At 38.0% G+C, this 21,161-nt stretch overlaps 1 protein-coding gene across 8 annotated transcripts in view; it reads left to right on the top strand.

Annotated features, from left to right (window-relative positions):
* ENAH (ENAH actin regulator) overlaps positions 1-21,161 on the top strand; it is a 154,074-nt gene that overhangs the window by 36,750 nt on the left and 96,163 nt on the right. The gene's annotated exons all lie outside the window — the stretch shown is intronic.

The following is a 21,161-nucleotide window of genomic DNA, read 5'->3' as shown; positions in this document are numbered from 1 at the left end:
AAGGCTTTTCTTAGGGAGGGACATTTGAGTTGATCTGAAAGATCAGGAGGCAGTCACTGGAGAGGAGTTGTTGAGTACCCCAAGCAGAAGAGGTCCAAAGGCCTTGCAGTGAAAATGAGCTTGCTTTGTTCAAGGGATAGAAAGTAAGAAGAAAATAGTGTCCATAGCAAAACCATAGGAAACATACTTAGAGTCTTTGTAGATGCATAGTTTGGCTTGTATTTATATCATTTGTATTCTGCTATTTAATATTGCTTCAGTTATAAACATTTGTTCATTTCATACCTTAATAAATATTTTTAATGTCAACCCAATTAATTTTGTAGCTGTATAGGGGTTGACTTAACTATTCCCCAACAGTTTGCATTTAGATCCCTCCCCTTGCTTCTGTGTGTGTGTGTACGTGTGTGTTTTGCTATTACAAGTATTACAGTGAGCACTTTGGGATATAAAACTTTTTTGTTTCTTATGGTTGGTCTTCAGGAAGCAAAATATAAACTGGGGCAAAGATATGAATTATTTAGTATTTTTTGCCAGAATATTTGGCAAAAGGTTTAGTTTATGTTCCAATAACCAAAGTATAGAGAGTGTTTACTGTATCTTGGCCAGCATTAAGTATTATTTTTGTTTTGAAAAAACAAAAAAAAAAAACTTTTTTTTTTTTTTGCTGTGGGAGAATGCAATGCAGATAACATAAAATTTACCATGGTAACCATTTAGAAGTGTACAATTCTGTGGTACTAAATACATTCACGGTGTTGTGCAATCAGTGCCACTATTGACTTCCAGAGCTTTTTCATCACCCAAAGTGGGAAACCCTGTACCCACCAAGCGGTAATTTCCCAATCCCTGTTCCCCACTAACCCCTGGCAGCTATGAATCTGCTTTCTGTCTCCATGGATTTGCCTATTCTGGACATTCCATATAAATGGAATTATACAGTACAAGGCCTTTTGTGTCAGGCTTCTGCGACTAAGCATAAGTTTTCAGGGTTCATCCATGTCAAGCAGTGTCAGTAGGTCTTTATGGCTGACTGTTTATGGCTATTCCATTGTTTGGATATACCACATTTTGATTATTCATTCATCTCGCTCTTGTTACCCAGGCTGGAGTGCAATGGCGCGATCTCGGCTCACCGTAACCTCTGCCTCCTGGGTTCAGGCAATTCTCCTGCCTCAGCCTCCTGAGTAGCTGGGATTACAGGCATGCGCCACCACGCCCAGCTAGTTTTTTGTGTTTTTAGTAGAGACGGGGTTTCACCGTGTTGACCAGGATGGTCTTGATCTCTCGACCTCGTGATCCACCCGCCTCGGCCTCCCAAAGTGCTGGGATTACAGGCTTGAGCCACCGCGCCCGGCCGTATTCATTCATCTCTTGATGGACATTGGGTCATTTCCACAACTTGACTATGGACATTAGAGTCGACAATAGAGTTGCTATGGATAATATTGTCTATGGACAGTAGAGCTATTATGAACATTTATGTACAGTGTTTATTTGAATACCTGTTTTCAGTTTTTTTGGACATATACCTAGGAGTGGAATTGCTGGGTCACATGATAGGTAATTTTCCATTGAGCCCATTGAGGACTGACCAAACTGGTTTCCCCCTTAACTGCATGATTTTACATTCTCACCAGCAGTGTATGAGGGTTTTGATTTCTCCATATCCTCACGAATATGTTATTTTTAATTTTTCATGTGTTTTGTTTTTTATCATGGCCATCCTAGTGAGTGTGAAGTAATACCTCATTGTGGTCTTTGGTTTTCATTTCCTTAATGACTAAAAATGTTTAGCATCTCTTCACGTGTTTGTTGGCTGTTGAGTATTATCTTTTTGTCACTCTGTCACCCATGCTGGAGTGCAGTGGTGTGGCAGGCTCACTGCAGCCTCAACCTCTGGCCTCAATTGATCCTTCCACCTCAGCCTTCCGAGTAGGTAGGACCACAGGTGTGTACCACCACACCTGGCTAATTAAAAAAATTTTTTTTTTGCCAGGCATGGTGGCTCATAACTGTAATCCGGGCACTTTGGGAGGCTGAGGCAGGTGGATCACCTGAGGTTGGGAGTTTGAGACCAGCCTGACTAACATGGTGAAACCCTGACTCCTAAAAATACAAAATTAGCCGGGCATGGTAGCACATGCCTGTAATCCCAGCTACTTGGGAGGCTGAGGCAGGAGAATCGCTTGAACGCGGGAGGCAGAGGTTGCGGTGAGTCGAGATCATGTGCCATTGCACTCCAGCCTAGGCAACAAGAGTGAAACTCTGTCAAGAAAAAAAAAAAATTGGCGGGGCACCGTAGCTCTCACCTGTAATCCCATCACTTTGGGAGGCTGGAGACAGGTGGATCACACGAGGTCAGGAGTTTGAGACCAGCCTGGCCAGCATAGTGAATCTTAGTCTCTACAAAATCTATAAAAATTAGCTGGGTGTGGTGGGGGCGCTGAGGCAGGAGAATAGCTTGAATCTGGGAGACAGAGGTTACAGTGACCTGAGATCGTGCCACTGCATCTCAGCCTGGGTGACAGAGCAAGACTCTGTCTTAAAAATAAATAAATTTAAAAAATGTTTTTTTGTAGAAATGGGGTTGCCCAGGCTGATCTAGAACTCGCAGGCTCATGCAGTCCTTTCACCTTTGCCTCCCAAAGTGCTGGAATTACAGAGACTACTATCTTTTTTCAACTTGAATTTTTTTTTTTTTTTGGACACAGAGTTTTGCCCTTGCTGCCCAGGCTGGAGTGCAGTGGTGTGATCTTCGCTCACTGCAACCTCCGCCTCCTGGGTTCAAGCAATTCTCCTGCCTCAGCCTCCCAAGTAGCTGGGACTACAGATGGATGGGCCCGGCTAATGTTTTGTATTTTAGTAGAGATGGGGTTTTACCGTGTTGCCTATGCTGGTCTCGAACTCCTGAGCTCAGGCAGTTTGCCTGCCTTGGCCTCCCAAAGTGCTAGGAGTACAGGTATGAGCCACTGCGCCTGGCCACAACTTGAAATTTTTATTGAAGTATAGGATGTACAGAAAATTGCACATAGCACCAACTCAGTACACCCATGTAACCATCACTCAGATCAAGAAATAGAACCTTTTATGCCCTCTTCCAGTCACAGTCTTTCACCAAAGAGTAACCCCATCTGACCCGGAACAGTGCAGATTAGTTTTGCCTGTTTTTGTACTCATGTGAATAGAATCACATAGTACGTATTCTGTGTCTGGCGTCTTTGGCCTAACGTTAGTCTGTGTTGTTCATCTGTATAATTCATTATATTTCATTGTGTGAAATACTAGTTTATTTATTCCAAGGTTGATAGACATTTGGATTGGTTGCAGTTTTCGGATCTTATAATGTCATGAATATTCTGCTATTTGTTTTTTCTTGAGCGTGTGTGTGGGCCAAATACAGCTTTTGGAGTTGTTGTACTAGCATTACAGTGTTGCCATTGGTAAAATAATTCCTCTACTTTGTTGGCTGTTTTGTTTTTTTAACTTTAGTTCTGTTTAGACATGGAGACGTTGTAAGTGATTTTCTTTTGTTCATTTATTTATTTATTTATTTATTTTTCTTTTTTTTTTTTTTTTCCTCAGAGCCTGCAGTGGCATCTTTTGTTCATTTATTTGGTTAGTTTTAAGTTTCGATTGTGACCTCTTTATTCAGAGTTTTAAAATTGGAAGTTAGCTCTCTGGGTCACATAATCTTGGTATGAAGTTTAAGATGAATGAAATGTAAGCATACTTTAAAAAATGAGAATGTTCTCTTACTGGAAACCTATCATTCTTTTCTTTTCTTACCAAATTTTAAGAGTATTCTCCCAATATTTTTATACTAATTATAAAATCACAAATTTATTACAACCCCACAGTAGGTTCTAGAGACTAATTGGGATTGAAAGCAATATTGTTTTAATTCTTTTGTCTTTGAGCTCCAGTAATCTTCTGTATTTTTTCTTAATTTTAAAATTACAAAATAATTCATACATGTTATAGAAAATTTGAAAATTAAGAAAATGAAAATAATGTCACTACTTGAGAGAAAATCACTTTAGTATGTATGCTTCCTGTTTATTTTTATGCAATACTAGTTTTTTAATTGAACGTAATGTTCTATAATGTGATTTCCCCTAAATATACCATGAATACTTTTCTCTGTAATTAAATTTTATTATAAAGCATGATTTTTTTTTTTTTGGAAACAGAGTCTAGCTCTGTCGATAAGGCTGGAGTGCAGTGGCGTGATCTTAGCTCACTGCAACCTCCGCCTCCTGGGTTCAAGCAGTTCTCCTGCCTCAGTCTCCCGAGTAGCTTAGATTACAGGCACATGCCACCATGCCCAGCTAATTTTTGTATTTTTAGTAGAGATGGGGAATGTCTTGGCCAGGCTAGTCTCGAACTCCTGACCTCGTGATCCGCCTGCCTTGGTTGGCCTCCCAAGGTGCTGGGATTACAAGTGTGAGCCACGTCACATGATTTTTAAAAATTAGAGCATGATTTTAAAATTTAATTTATATCAAAGTATTTTACATGTATATGTTAATAGTTTATAAAGTCAAGTAGTTTTATAGGGCTAATAATAATAAAAGTAGACCGGGTGCAGTGGCTCACGCCTGTAATTCCAGCACTTTGGGAGGCTAAGGAGCGGGGATCATTTGAGGCCAGGAGTTTAAGACCAGCCTGACCAACATAGCAAAACCCTGTCTCTACTAAAAATACAAAAAATTAGCTGTGCGTAGTGGTGCATGCCTATAATCTCAGATACTTGGGAGGCTGAGGCATGAGAACCACTTGAGCCTGGGAGGTGGAGGTTGCAGCAACCAGAGTGCATTCAACCTGGGCGACAGAGCAAGACTCAGTCTCCAGAAAAAAAAAAAAAATCCATTCCCTTTCCTGCCAGAATCAAGCTCTCAAGAGGAACCACTATCAACATTGACTTATTTCTTTGGCAGTTTTTTATTTCCAAATAACATGCTTAATCTAATCTTTATTGACTTTTCCAATTTTAGATTTATCTGTTGACTTGCCATGAGAGAAGATAGTGGTTTAGTTGTTTTACATTGTCTCCTCCCCAAGATGCATACTTTCCATCTTCTATATGTGGTTATATAACCAATTTTGGTTAATAAAGTTTCAAAACTATTCACATTGGAGCCATGCTGTGTACTATTTTAATATTTTGAAATTTAATATGCTGTGGTTTTTTTTGAAATAGCTTTTTGTGTTAGCTAGATTTAATGAATCTTTGTGTTCATTTGTTTTCCATGCATTCAGCTCAGATTATACTACTAAAGTTTAACTATCCTTTTAATGTAATAAACACATAGGTAATCTTTCAGTTTCTTTTTATTTTGGATACCTGTTGACTTTCTGTTCCAGTTGAACTGATTGCCTTCTTGGCTTGCTCCTTGTAGTGGGATTTTTACCATCATCATGGGAATTCTTTCAGCCTTATTCTGTTGCTTTTCATTGTAGTTTCCTTAGAAATGAAGCATGGGAAAGCAAATTCTTTGAGACCTAGAATATTTAAGAATACTTATATTAGAGCCTACTCTTGATAGATAACTTGGCTGTATTTACAAGTCAGGTTTGGAAATTATTTTTCTTCAAAAGTTGAAGAAGGCATTACTCGAGTGCCTTGTTTCTAGAGTTGCTGTGAAAAATCTGATGTCATTCTGATTCTAAGACTTTTTTTTTTTTTTTTGAGATGGAGTCTCTCTGTTTCCCAGGCTGGAGTGCAATGGCATGATCTCAGCTTACTGAGATCATGCAGCCTCCGCCTCCTGGGTTCAAGTGATTTTCCTGCCTCAGCATTCCAAGTAGTTGGGATTACAGGTGCCCATCACCAAGCCCAGCTAATTTTTGTATTTTTAGTAGAGATGGGGTTTCACCATGTTGGTCAAGTTGGTCTTGAGCTCCTGACCTCAAGTGATTCGCCCACCTCAGCCTTCCAAAGTGCTGGGATTACAGAAGTGAGCCACCATGCCCAGCTTCCAAGACCTTTATAAGATACCTGTTTTCTTTCTGGAAACCTTTAGGATCTTCTCTTATTCCTGGTGTTCTGATATTTTATGATGATATTTCTTAGTGTGAGTTAAAAAAAAAAAAGTCCATTGTGCTGTGCCCTTGATAGATCTTTTTATTCAAGAAACATATGCCCTTCAATGCTTAGAAAGTTGTTTTTTTGGTAATGGACTCTGAAAAGGGAAAACTCCTGATAGGGAGTTTTTGGGTCTTCTGAATCAATTCTTTTATTTTCTCTTTGCTGTCCAATTTTGTCTTTTTTTTTTTTTTTGCTGTTTTTTTAATATTCTAACTCCTTTGTTAGATTTAAAGTTTCTACTGTCTTTAATTTCAAAAGCTTTTCTTTGGTTTTATGCATGTTTCTTTTAATCATATTCTTATTTCATGGATACGTATGTTTTTTTTTTTTTTTTTTTTTTTGAGGCTATTATGATTCTGTTCCCTTCCTTTTTTTCCCTTGCTCTGTTTTGGTTCCTACCTTTCGAATTAAACGTTTTCTCAAATGTTCGATATTCCTTTCCTGTCTGTTTAGGCATGAGGCTTTTAAAAAAATGTCATTTTTAAAGCAAATTGGGAAGTCTTTTCATGGTATGGGCCTGTGACATGGTCTTCCTTTCTGAGGGATGAACTGGTCAGTCTGGCTTTCAGTGGGGACCCTCAGTTGTCAGTGTCTCCAGGTCTCTCTATGTTAGGCTGGTTTGTTTTCCTGTCTAAGGCTTGACTGCCAGGATGCTGTGGTGAGTAGGGGAAAGGGAGGGTGGTGGGTGGGTGGTTAGTTACCATTCATTATTCAGACTTGCATTTAATTCCCTTCTTACCTCCCTCAGAATGCCTTTGTTTACAGTCCCTCCTGTGTAAACTTCCCGGAGTAAAGGGCTGACTGTCTGATGGCATTGTTTGGGTTATGGTATCTGGGATTTTGATGAATGGCTCCTTATCTAGCATTTCAACCAGTTTTTTTTTTTTTTTTAAAGCCACCTTCCCCCTCGTCCCTCCACCACCGGATTCTTGAACTTTCCTAGGCTTTATTCTTGGTATACTCCTTCAGTAATTCTGCTAGACAGTTTCTGTTTTCTTCAGTCTGCTAAGTCAGTTACCTCTAATCCATCTGCTTTCCAGCTTTCAAAATTATGCTTACATCTAGAGCAAGCTTGTCCAACCCACGGCCCGTGGGCCATATATGGCCCAGGATGGCTTTGAATGTGGCCCAACATAACTTCGTAAACTTGCTTGAAACATTGGATTTTTGTTTTGCTATTTTTTTTTTTAAAGCTTGTCAGCTGTTGTTATAGTGTTAGTGTATTTTATGTGTGGCCCCAGACACTTCTGGTCTAGGGAAGCTAAAAGAGTGCACACTCCTGATCTAGAGTCTACTATAGGATCCTCTTTGTTTGTTTGTGGTCTCTGCATTTATAAATTATTTAGTGTTGGACTTGTAAGAAACACTCTGCTCTAGTCTGCCGAGGAAAGGGTAAGCTGTTGTGGTAAGGCCGTCCCAGGTCGGTGTGCTTGGCACTCTCAGGTGTGTTATTCAGGACCTTGTGGTATGGTTTTTTGTTGTTGTTGTTGTTGAGACAGTCTCGCTCTTTCGCCAGGCGCCAGACACCAGGCTGGAGTGCAGTGGCGCAATCTCAGCTCACTATAACCTCCACCTCCTGGCTTCAAGCAATTCTCCTCACTCAGCCTCCTGAGTAGCTAGGACTATAGGCGCCCGCCACCACGCCCAGCTATTTTTTGTATTTTAGTAGAGATGGGGTTTCACCGTGTTGGCCAGGCTGATCTCAATCTCTTGACCTCGTGATCCGCCGCCTCGGCCTCCCAAAGTGCTGGCATTACAGGCTTGAACCACCGAGCCTGGCCATGGTGTAGCTATTTTATTGGATTAGTGTGAGAAGGGCTCATTTTGTGATTGGTTAAGGTTATTGAAAATTGCCTTTTTTTTTTTTTTTTTTTTTTTTGAGACGGAGTTTCGCTCTTGTTACCCAGGCTGGAGTGCAATGGCACGATCCCGGCTCACCGCAACCTCCGCCTCCTGGGTTCAGGCAATTCTCCTGCCTCAGCCTCCTGAGTAGCTGGGATTACAGGCACGCACCACCATGCCCATCTAATTTTTTTTGTATTTTTAGTAGAGACGGGGTTTCACCATGTTGACCAGGATGGTCTCGATCTCTTGACCTTGTGATCCACCCGCCTCGGCCTCCCAAAGTGCTGGGATTACAGGCTTGAGCCACCGCGCCCGGCCTGAAAATTGCCTTTTAACATGTGAATTTGGTGGGTGTTGGAGGGACACAGTTCAGCCCATAACAAATACTTTACTTATGCATTGAAAGGAGTATCATGTCTGATACACTTCAGAAAGGAATGTATTAGGGTGATGAAGTGGAAATAGCTCAGACATTGTCGTTAGATACGTAGGCCTGGTTTGAACTCTAGCCTTGCCTCTTAATAGTTCCTTAAATTTTTGTAACTTCTCTGAGACTTGCTTCCAAATCTGTAAACTGGGAGTAACTCTACATCACAGGGTGATGGTAAGAAATTAAAGACAATGTAAGAGGACCTGACATCGAGTTGACTTTTAAATATTACATTCTTGTTGGTCTTTTATCTCCCCGATTCCCCCAAAGGAGTGCTTTGTATCTTTCCCCCTTATTTAATATCAGAAAGTGTCAATTTCAAATTTAGACATATCATTTTAAAATTGCTTAGTCTTTCTGTTCACAAGTGATTGACTATCAGCAGTTTCTTAAGATTCAATCTATAAAGAAAAAAAAAGATTCAATCTACAAATGTGTTTACCTAGTCTCATCAGAATTTCTGATCATCATAAATAGTTCAGTTTAACATTTTACATAACATACTTGAAGTGAAACCTACAGAATTGTAATCTGGTGAGTCAGCGATACATTTCAAAGGCTCTTGATGTATGAGGACGAGAGCCTTTGCTTTTTTATCAGTAAGATATCAGGATGCCCCTTTTCTACTCTAACATTACTATTTTCTGCTAATTATCAAAGTCTAAAAGGATATCTTGTTTTATTTAACTTGCATTTATTTACTAGCTAGCTTTAATGTTTTTCTTATCTTTATCAGCCCTCTTTAAATCTTTTATGAATTGTCTTTTTTTTTTTTTTTTTTGAGACACAGTCTTTCTGTATCACCCAGGCTGGAGTGCAGTGGCACCATCTCGGCTCACTGCAACTCCTGCCTCCTGGACTTAGTGATTCTCCTGCCTCAGCCTCCCAAGTAGCTGGGACTACAGGTGCCCACCACCGTGCCTGGCTAATTTTTTTTTTTTTTTTTTTTATTTTTAGTAGAGATGGAGTTTCACCATGTTGACCAGGCTGGTCCTGAACCCCTGACATCAAATAATCCACCCGCCTCGGCCTCCCAAAGTACTAGGATTACAGGTGTGATCCACCATGCCCATCCTGAACTGTCCATTTTTAAATTGGGGTGTTTGTGTTTTTCTTATTTATTTGAAAGGTCTCTTACCCATTGCTTTTAGATCTGTCCTGTTTAGAAGTTGAAAACTACCCAGTCATTAAACTAGTGGGGTTAGAGCCTTCCATTTCAGCTTCCCACAGTGCTGGGATTACAGATATGAGCCCTGGCACCCAGCCTAAATTAGATTATAATACATTCAGTGCTTGTTTAGCCATTATCAGTAGTACTTTTTATGATAATAGCACAACTAAGTGTCTAAAAGGACAGGTGCACACTTCTGGTTTTTATCTGTTTGAAGCTTAATTTGAACATTCTTGTTGTCCTTTCAAGTAATAGGTTATTCTATTTAGGACTTTTTTTTTTTTTTTTTTTTTTGAGATTTTAGTTTGTTATTTTGTATTTACCTTTCAAGAGATTAGCAAGTAACTCGATTGCTCTAGGTTCATGTTTTTGTTTTTCTGTCATGCAGATTTTCTTTCCTAAGCCCTGTGGGAAATCAGCTCAGTAGGCTGACATCATCCCTTTCGTGTATAAAATGTTTAACCCTTTATAGATCATACTTTGATGTCTAATGTTGACCAAAATATCTTCCATCTTGTCATCTTTTCTCTTGGGGCTTACTTAATCGGAATTATGCATATTTTTAAATACTGTCTTTTTCCCATTTAAAAATATTTGTTGCTTTTTGGTGCTACTTAACTGAATTAAAGAGGAGGATTTCTACTGTTTAGTCTTTTGTATACTGTTATTGATATATTCCAATGTTTTATGTTAACACTTGTACAATTTATTTACCTATTTATCTATTTATTTATTTTGAGATGGAGTTTCACTCTTGTTGTCCAGGCTGGAGTGCAATGGCACTATTTTAGCTCACCGCAACCTCCGCCTCCTGGGTTCAAGCTATTCTCTTGCCATAACCTCCCGAGAGCTGGGATTACAGGCGCCCACCACCACACCTGGCTCATTTTTGTATTTTTAGTAGAGACAAGGTTTCACCATGTTGGCTAGGCTGGTCTCAAACTTCTGACTTCAAGTGATCCACCCCCCTCAACATCCCAAAGTGCTGGGATTATAGGCATGAGTCACTGTGCCTGGCCATACTTGAACAATTTTAAAACATTGTTTTTTCTGGTGGATAAGGCACTCAATATGTAGTTCTCCTTTGTTTAATAGCTGTCTTGGGCATATTTTCCCACATGTTTATTTATCTCCATTTATACTAAGCCCTCATTTTCCTCCTTTAGCTCTGCCTGCCTGTTCTCCCTCAGCAAGTCATTGACATTTTCCAAAGTTAGGAGAAACAGTAATAACTTCACTGAATAAAAATGGTTAGAGAGCCTGGACTTTAATTATGCCCAGAATACCTCCTAAGAGTGTTATTTTCAAAATCAAAATGGCAAAGACTTTTGGTTTTTATATCTGCCACTGAAAGTAACTTGTTTAAATTTGAGTTTAATTAGTAGAATGACAGTGTTATTACTCATAGTGTGTACTGTTATTAAAGATGCTTTGGCATACATGCAAGTTTTTGCTTATTAGAAGTTTCTGGTTGAAATTATAGCACTCACAAAAAGTTTCAAATAAATAAGATATAGAATGAGTGACTCCTAAAACCTGATATGCAAAAGGCTATTGGGTAATAATTTCATTAATTTTATGTAATACATTTGTGATTTCACCATACTCGTTTTGTTCCTTGTGGTTGATTCTAAGTGATGAACAATGTTTATTTTGTTCATTTAAACCCATAGCCATTAGCTACTTAAATTTGTGAAATGGTGTATAGTGATTTCAGTTTTACAAGTTTATATATTGCCTGATGCTCTAATTTTGAAAACTTTACATTTGGTAAATACCAGTGTTTTTATTTTTCTTTTCTTTTCTTTCTTTTCTTTTTCTTGAGATGGAGTCACACTCTGTTGCCCAGGCTGGAGTGCAGTGGCTCAATCTCGGCTTACTGCAACCTCTGCCTCTCGGTTTCAAACGATTCTTCTGCCTCAGGATCCTGAGTAGTTGGGATTACAGGAGTATCACCATGCCCAGCTAATTTTTGTATTTTTTTTTTTTTTTTTTTTTTTTTTTTGAGACGGAGTTTCACTCTTGTTCCCAGACTGGAGTGCAATGGCGCGATCCCGGCTCACCGCAACCTCCGCCTCCTGGGTTCAGGCAATTCTCCTGCCTCAGCCTCCTGAGTAGCTGGGATTACAGGCACGCGCCACCACGCCCAGCTAATTTTTTGTATTTTTAGTAGAGACGGGGTTTCACCATGTTGACCAGGATGGTCTCGATCTCTTGACCTTGTGATCCACCCGCCTCGGCCTCCCAAAGTGCTGGGATTACAGGCTTGAGCCACCGCTCCCGGCCATTAATTTTTGTATTTTCAGTAAAGACAGGGTTTCACTATGTTGGTCAGACTGGTCTCAAACTCCTGACCTCGTGAGCCACCCACTGTAGCCTCCCAAAGTGCTGAGATTACAGGTGTGAGCCACCATGCCTGGCCCAGTGTTTCTTTGAATGTGCTTTTTCACAGTCCTTCTGATTGATTTCAAAGTGCTGTCTTTGAGAATAAACATGACTCATAGCACTTGGGTAGCCACATTCCTGTAATGAGTGCTTCTGTACATTTTGAGGCTGTGGTAGACTAAACATAGCAGTTCCTATCCTTTTTAAAATTGAGGTTTGATACTAGTGTTAAAGATGAACAGAGCTATAGTTTTGGAGAAAGAGAAAAGCACAGTTGTATTTGCAGGTACACTTTTTTCCTAACTTTCACTGACTGTTTTTGAGTGTTAATATGTAATTATTAATAAAATAATTTTACAGAAGCTGCAAGTTTCCATATCTCAGTTTATTTCAGGGGTTATTCTTTTAATAATTTAGGAGCTTTAAAATATGTATCTCAAACTCTATAATAAAGAGCCATCTGTATGGGTTGAAAAAGCTTTTGAGCTTTTAAGAAGTTACACATCTAAGTATTTGCTTAATTATTTATTTTTACTTAGGGAGAATGACTGTTTGAAGGTTGGGTTTTCTTATTTTGGACAGCCAAGAACCATTAACTAAGCAGTGTATTGTTTTGCCATTGATTCGTGGGTACCTTTTACTCCTTTATCATTTAGTTCTTTGTGTCGTAGTGTAAGTTCTCATTTAGTTCTATTTGGCCATTTGTTTTATGCTCATACCTCTTACTGTTGTGGCTGTACTTCATAGTATGTTTTAATATCTGGTCAAGCAAGTTTTTTTTTTTTTTTTTGAGGTTGATTTAGTTGTTGAGTAACCTTTATTAGCATGAAAATTTTAGGCTGCTTATTGAGTTTCTTAAAGAATCAAACTGGTAATTTGAGATTGTATTACACTTACAGATTAATTTTGGTGTAGAAATATTATTCTATTTGGATTGTTTTGGTTCTTCTAGATAGATGATGGTGTCATCAGCAGCAGTTACAGTTTTATCTCTTTGTTTTCAAATGTTACACTCTTATTTTTTTACAGTGTTGGCCAGTCTGGCACAGTGCTAGACAGCATGGTAATATTTGTCGACTTAAGGGAAAGGCTTCTGAAGTTTCTCTATTATTTTATATTTGTTACAGGTTTTTGATACATACAATCTTTGCAAATTAAGGAACTCCCTTCTATTCCAGGTTTGCATAGATTTAAAAAATTATTAGGTAGGTGCTTATCTTGTCCAGTTTTTTCCTGCTTCTATCGATATAACCACCTGAGTGTTTCCTTTTAGCCATTAATAATTAACAATAACAAAAAACACTGTTGGATTTGATTAGTATTTTATTTAGACTATAACTTTATAGTGTTGTTATCTGGTTTTAGATTCAATATTATACTAGCCTGATAAAAATCACCTGGTTAGCTTTTGTTCTGACTTTCTGAAACAACTTGTATAAGATTAGAATATTTCCTAAAAGCTTAGTAGAACCCACCTATTAAAAAAGTCTCATTTTGGAGTTGGTTTTGTTTTACTTTGTTTGGAGAGAGGCATTGACATTTCAGTTCCTTTAATCTTTGGATCTATTTTTCAACCTATTTTCTTTCAGTCTATTCAGATCTTCATTTCTTGTGATAATTTGTCATTTCTCTTCTTTTGGGTCTTGTCTTTTTCTGGATGAATCTTACTAGAATTTTATCTAGGCTATATAATATTTACCAATAAACAGCTTTTAGTTTCGTTATCTTCTTAATTGTTCACTTGGACTAGATTTTTATTTATTTCTGTCCTTTATTATTTCTTTTTGTTTCTTTGGCTTTTCTCTGTTAGGTTTTTCCTTTCTTTTTTTTTTTTTTACCTTTTTATTCTTGGTAAATGTTTAAAGCTATATGTTTTCCTTTTAAGGTCTTCCTTAGCTCTAACATATATTTTCTAAATATTTCCTGATTTTTGTTGATTTCATTTTTAACATAAAGGTCATTTAATTATACTTTAGTTTGCAAATTTGGGGATTTAAAAAAATTACTGATTTCTGAGTTCATTGTATTATATCAGAACATAATCTGTATACCTTTATGCTTACTACATGGTTTAGTAATATAAATGTTTAGGGTATGTGAGAAAATGAATGTATCTTCTGTCCATTGGGATGTAGTATTTCTTTAGCCTAAGCAAGCTTAGGTCATTGCTTTTAGGCTTTCTTTTTTTCATTTTGTGATTGGTACCTTCTATTTGTACTGTTCAGGACTTGACTTTTTTTGCTTATATTTTATCTGCTTGATCTCTCAGTAGTTCTGAACAGAGATGATTAAGAGTAGTTGTTGATTTTTCTCTTACAGTTCTGTTAATTGTTGAATATATTTTAAGGCCTGTTGTTTAAAGTGAGTTTGTTTATGGTGGGTAGATATATTCTCTTGTCATTTTCATCAGTATATGACCTCTTCTTTATTTTTAAATCCCTTTTAATTTGCTTTTTTTGGGGGGATGGGAAATTTCAGACCTGTAAGAATGTTACAAAGAAAATTATTTTGCTCATTATAGAGATTTACTAGTTAATATTCTTTCTTTTTTTTTTCTTTTTCTTCTTTTAAAATGTTTTTATTTTCCAGTATTTTTTCTTCTTAATGTCTCAGGCTGGAGTGCAGTGGTGTGATCATAGCTTAACTGCAGTCGTGAGCTCAAATAATCCTCCCACCTCATTGCCTCAAGTAGCTGAGACTAGAGGCACACATTACCATGCCTGGCTAATTTTTAAATTTTTTTGTAGAAATAGTCTCACCTTGTTGCTCTGACTGGTTTCAAACCCCTGGGCTCAAGCGAACCTCCCACTTCAGCTTCTCAGAGTGCTGAGGTCACAGGCATGAGCTACTGTGCTCAGCCTTTTCTAACTTAAGAAGGAAGCTTAGGTCATTGCTTTTTAGGCCTTTCTTTTCTATTAGGTTGGTGCATTTTTTGCCATTAAAAGTGTCAAATCTGCAATTAACTTTTGCACCAACCTAACATAAGAATTTAAAACTATAGATTTCCCATTAAACACTACTTTAGCTGCGTCTAATTTTTTTTCTTATTTCTTATTATTTTTTATACAGGGTCTGACTGTTACCCAGGCTGGAGTGCAGTGGCACCAACATGGCTCACTCCATCCTCAACCTCCTGGGTTCAAGTGATCCTCCTGCCTCAGTCTCCTGAGTAGTGGTCTTACTCATTTTCCATGTGTGTGTTGACTGCACCATTTGAGAGTTAGTTACTGTGTTAGTCCATTTTGTGTTGCTCTAAAGCAATAGCTGAGGCTGGATAATTTATCAAGAAAAGAGGTTTAATTGGCTCATAGTTCTGCAGGCTATACAGGAAGTGTGGTGCGGGCCTTAAGGAGCTTTTACTCATGGCAGAAGGTGAAGTGGGAGTAGGCATGTCACATGGGGAGAGAGAAGAGGTGGACCCAGGCTCGTTAAATAACCAGCATTCCCAGCTCTCAAGGATGCCGACAGAACAAGAACTTACTTATTGCTAGAGGGAGGGCACCAAAGCCATTCCTAGGGATCCTCCCCCGTGATCCAAACAGCTTCCTTCAGACCCCACCTCCAACATTGGGGGTCACTTTTTTTTTTTGAGACAGAGTCTTGGCTCTGTTGCCCAGGCTGGAGTGCAGTGGCACGATCTCAGCTCACTGCAACCTCTGCCTCCAGGGTTCAAGCGATTCTCCTGCCTCAGCCTTCCGAGTAGCTGGGATTACAGGTGCCTGGCTAATTTTTTTGTATTTTTAGCAGAGGCAGGGTTTCACCACGTTGTTCAGCCTGGTCTTGAATTCCTGACCTCAGGTGAGCTGCCTGCCGTGGCCTTCCAAAGTGCTAGGATTACAGGTGTGAGCCACCGCGCCCAGCCGGTAGTCACATTTTAACCTGAGATTTGAAGGGGACAAACATCCACACCATATAAGTCACTTACAGCACTTTACCCCTCAGTGTAAATAACACAGACATTCTCCTACATAATCACAATATAGTTATCATACTCTGGAAATTTAATCTCATCTAATATACTTTTTTCACCCAGATTTTCTTCAGTTTCCCAGTGATATTTCTTAACTGCCCTTCTCGCTTTAACCTTCCTCCTTCTCTATTCAGGATTCCACCAATAGGTTTCATTTTCATGTCTCTTCAGTCTCTAGCTTTTTCGTTCTTGATGTTGCCATTTTTAGGAGGCCAGGCCAGCTGTTTTGTAAAAGATCTATTATCTTTAATATGTTTCATTTTGGATTTGTTTCATTGTTTTTGCATGAATGGATTCAGGTTAAACATTTTTTGGTCAGGACTATTTATTTTATTACCTAGTGATGTTTTCTTTTCAGTCCATCATCTGGAGGCCCCTGATGGCAGTTTTTCCAATATTGGGATATTAAGTTTGTTTATTTTGTTAAGGTAGTGTCCACCAGATTACTCCACTTTAAAGATGTCTTTTTCTCTAAGTACTAAGTAGACTGCGGAGTAGTGATGCTTTGAAACTGAATAAATAGCTAACACTCTGTAACTCAGTGTTTTAGCAACCATTGATTTTTTTTTTTGTGCCTGAATCAAATATTATTGTAGTAGTTTATAACGGTGATTTTTCCATTTCTATTCTTTTGTTAGTTGCCATGCTTCTATAATTTTGTCTGTCTTTATGTTTTACTGGGTGTTAAGATTGCCATTCTAGCTTTCTTTTGTCCTTTATACCTTTTCCCATTCTTTTATTCCTTGTCCCTCCCTCTTTGTCCTGTTTTCCAACAGATGGAGATAATTTTTTCTTTGGTTTAAGAGTTAAACATTTTTTTCCGTGTATTCTTAGCCATTTTCCCTTAAAACATAGACATGTTCATTCTTGATTTTAAAAACTTAGAAATGTCAGTATCTTCTCTTTAATCAGACAGGCACTTTATTTCACTCTGTGTTCTTGGGCGAGGTCTCTCCTCATCCAGTCAAGTTGATGTTATCTAGGATTTTTCGTTTTTTAAATAATGGCTATACCTTTTCTTTTTTCCCTTTTCTTTCACTCTTTCTGCATTTGTGCCTCCCCATTTACTCTCTTTCCCTTCATTCTTTCTTTCTCACTTGTACTATTTACTCTTGGGTAGATTCTCTTTTAGAAGACAGCAGGATATTATATAATTTACTTGATACTCTTTCCAGATGATTAAAGTAATAGTTAAAATAAATTTTCAATATTTGTGTATGCAAGGATGGGAATCCTCTTGTAAGTGGAAGAACTCTTATCACATGCGTGAGGCATTAGTATGTTAAACACTGAGAAGTGGCTTTAGGTCCAGCTGGGTGCTCTTAGGTAGGTAGGTTTCTTCAGTTCTTTACCTTAACTATCTCCTTACCTTAAAAAAGAAGTGAAGAATACTGACTTTATAGAGGCTTTGTGAGGATTGAGGTAATATAGAAACATAGAACTAGAAAAGAATATTAATATTTGTAAAAAAAAAAGTTAAGCAGAGAGAAACTCTTAAAATGTCATTGATTAGCAATTAAGGATTTAAATAAAAAGTTAAACAGGTTGATTTATTTTGGGATTTAAATAAGTTAAACAGGTTGATACTCTACTTATACTGATTATATCAGTAGAATATGATATTAGGATGAACCTTCAATAGGCCTTATGATTATCTATTAATATTTTGTTCAGTTTCAGTGTAGCAAAAGAAAAAAACACTCTTCTTTTTCCGGTCCAAGATTCAATTCAGATGGCACATTGGGTTTCATTGTCACATTTCTTTAGTGTCCTTTTTTCTTTTTTGAGATACTCTTGCTCTGTTGCCCAGGCTGCAGTGCAGTGGCACAGACATGGCTCACTGCAGCCTCTTCCTCCTGGGGGTCAAGTGATCCTCCTGTCTGAAGCTTCTGAGTAGCTTGGACTACAGGTGTGCACCACCATGCCCAGCTAATTTTTAAATTTGTAGAAACAGAGTCTTTCTGTGTTACCCATGCTGGTCTTGAACTCCTGGGCTCAAGAGATCCTCTCTCCTCGACATTTCCAGGTGTTGAGATTATAGGTGTGAGCCACCACGCATGGCCTTCTTTAGTGTCTTTTAATATAGAACAGTTTCTCAGTCCTTCTTAACATAGATGTTTTTTGATGAGTAGACTGCTTATTTTGTCTAACGTCTCCCGCTTTGGGTTATATTTTATTTCAGTATTGACTTTGTTCCACGGCACTATCATTATGAAACATGGAGCCTCATGATTTAATATGGTGCTAATGTTTAAATTCTTATATTTTACCACGGGTAGAATACTTGGTTCGTGGCGGAATGAAAACATAAATAATCAGTTATTTTGGGTATATGTCCTACATGTAGGATTGATGTTCAGGTTTTGACTGGAAGACTTTTATTGTCTTTTTAAAAAGTATGGGCAAGGCCGGGCACGGTGGCTCACACCTGTAATCCTAGGACTTTGGGAGGCTGAGGCGGGTGGATCATGAGTTCAAGTGATAGAGACAATCTGGCTAACATGGTGCAATCCTGTCTCTACTAAAAATAAAAAAATTATCTGGGCGTGGTAGCACACGCCTGTAATCCCAACTACTCAGGAAGCTGAGGCAGGAGAATCGCTTGAACCCAGGAGGCGGAGGTTGCCGTGAACCGAGATTGTGCCACTGCACTCCAGCCTGGTGACAAAGTGAGACTCTGTCTCAAAAAAAAAAAAAAAAAAGTATGGACAAAAGAAGGGGAGAAGTGGGAAGGGGATTTAGAATTCTTCTCTCCTAGATCTCATCAGAATGAGAGAAACAGTACACCTAACAGCTGTGGCCACTTGTTCAATTTATTTGCCATTTTTATCCCACTGCTCAGATGTTTTAATTTTCATTTGACCATTTAAAGAAAGGTTGAAGTCTTAAGATGGCAGCTGTGGGTAAGGAGTAGCCTGTCCAACTGCACATAAACAGTAGTTTTTAACCCTTCGCTGGTCAAGTTGTACCTGTATTACCTGATTACGATGTTTGTATTTTGTGGCTATCTGTAAAGTCAAGTTTTCAAAGTGTATTTCTAGAATAATTAAAACTTCATAGAAACTATTACAATGGATTTAGAGCAATGCATATAAGCTAAATCACTCTTTTCAGGCTTAATTGGAGAAGAATATTTCTAGTCTTTTATTGTTGTTGCATAATTTAAAATGCCATTTGAGGAATATAGTTAAACTTTTTGAACAGAGTACTTTGGAAGCCAGTTTTTTACCGCCTTCCTCCTCCTTAATCTGAAGCTGTTTAGTTTTACTATGGTTATATGTGGTCCTCCTAGTTTTGTAGTAAGACCGGTGTAATTTCAGGAACGCTTTTGTTTTAGAGATCAGGACATTGACGACCAGAGAGGGCTAAACTCGAGTCCTGACTCTGCTGATTAAGTGCTAGTTCTGACTGGTAGAAGGGTTTCCCTGACAGACTTACCCAAAGTAAAATACAAGTCCTTGGTTATCACTAAGGGGTGAAAATATCTGAAAATTGGGTTTTTCAATGAAGAGTACTTTGTGTTGGACATAGTTGTGTTTCTCACTAGTAATGGGACTTCCAGGGTAGAGTATTAAAACATACCGTGAGCTTTTTGCAGCTAAGGGGCTTATGAGGTCAGTCAAGAAACAAAATAATAAGCCAGCTTCAGAAGAGTCTTTCTTAATAACAAAAAGTTGTGGGAGAGCATAGCATTTTGTCAAGATGCTGAGAAAATTATAGTTTCTAAATTTTTAACCAAAAAGGTGTCCTCTTTAGTAGTAGGGAAATAATAAGAAAAAATGCTTAAGTACAGTTGCAGGCATTGCGTATCCTGAGGAAAAAAGAGGACACTTCTAAAATTAAAATACAGCCCATAACATTTTTATTTTTTATGAATTGGATTACTCATCATTTTGAATGTTGCCTTCTGCTAAATTACTCTTTAGCATGAATTAACTGTATTCTTTTTCAGTCATATTCCTAAATGTTAGATGAAATTCATTTAATGTTTTGAACTTTATATTTTTAGCTATACTATAAAGATTACACAGCTGTTGCTTGGAGATGTATTTGAATTACTTGGAGCGGTAGGATCATGATTTGGGTCCTATGCCAGCTGATAGTCAGCTGCTACAAATGAAGAGATCTTAACACATGGGAATAAAAAATTCTTAAAGGGTTTGAACATCGTATTATAAAATGTTCTGGGTAGTGCCTGCCCTTGTTATAGGCATTTAACTATTTGTCATGACATAACACATTTCATGATTAGGAGACTGGCCTTAGGTTTTCTGGTGGAGAGCTGAAAAAAGTATTCTTCCCTCATTTTGATAGGCATTAGAGTAACTGTGACTAGCTACTTCTGTCAAGATAAATTGCATTACATCAACTTCAGCTTTCGTATTTCATTTGATTAAAATTTATCTAAATACTTAGTTTGATTCTTCATGCCATGGTTGATTTGGTAGTTTTAAGATTGAGTTGCTCCCAAGCTACAGTTAAATAGTTCTGATACTGTATGTGTTTCCTGTATACCTATTTTTCTCTCGATTGTATTGATTCTGCGTTTCTTTAGAGCATATGTAGTTTCTAACCTTCATTGATTGTGCTCTTAGCAAAGTGTATATAAAGTATTTTGTGCTTATAGCTAAGATATCTATAAAGAGAAACTTCAGGTACAAAATTGTATATTATTTTCATTGAAAGTGATCTTTAATAGACTTTAAAAAGACAAAAATGGTGGTTATCCATGGTTCCTGCTGGGTATTGTGATTCATTTGCTAATTTGACATTCATCAAATGCTTGAGTGTGTTTCAAGTATTAATACTGTAGGTAGAGGTGATACAGTTAGCAACACTGGGAAGTGTATTGTCTAATAAACAAATCATTGTAATAGAGTGAAGATCATGCTGTGATTGTCCCTGCAGTTCTGTGGCACTTGGAGACCTCCCTCCTAGAGGGATGTTTTTGGAAGAGGGAAGTCTGAGTAGACTACTTGGGTGTGAACTGGGAGATAGAATTCAGCAGTAACAATTAAGAAGGTGGTGGAGGAAAGGAAGGATTTTCTTACTTGACATGCAGGAATAGCATGATTAAACAAGTGGAAAGAAGAGAGTCTGTTGCCCCAATGGGAATGATAGGATTTAATAGATTGTTGTAATGATGTAATTTCATTGAAATTTCCCCAAAACTGAGACTTTGTGCACTGTTTAAAGATGTCCTCACTCAACTTAGAAATAAAATATATTGCATGTGCCTGTCACTTTCACAACCATTTAAGAACAGTTT

The sequence above is a fragment of the Saimiri boliviensis genome, chromosome 14, assembly GCF_048565385.1.
Source record: "Saimiri boliviensis isolate mSaiBol1 chromosome 14, mSaiBol1.pri, whole genome shotgun sequence".
NCBI classification, from domain to species: domain Eukaryota; kingdom Metazoa; phylum Chordata; class Mammalia; order Primates; family Cebidae; genus Saimiri; species Saimiri boliviensis.
This window is presented reverse-complemented; position numbering and strand designations above follow the sequence as displayed.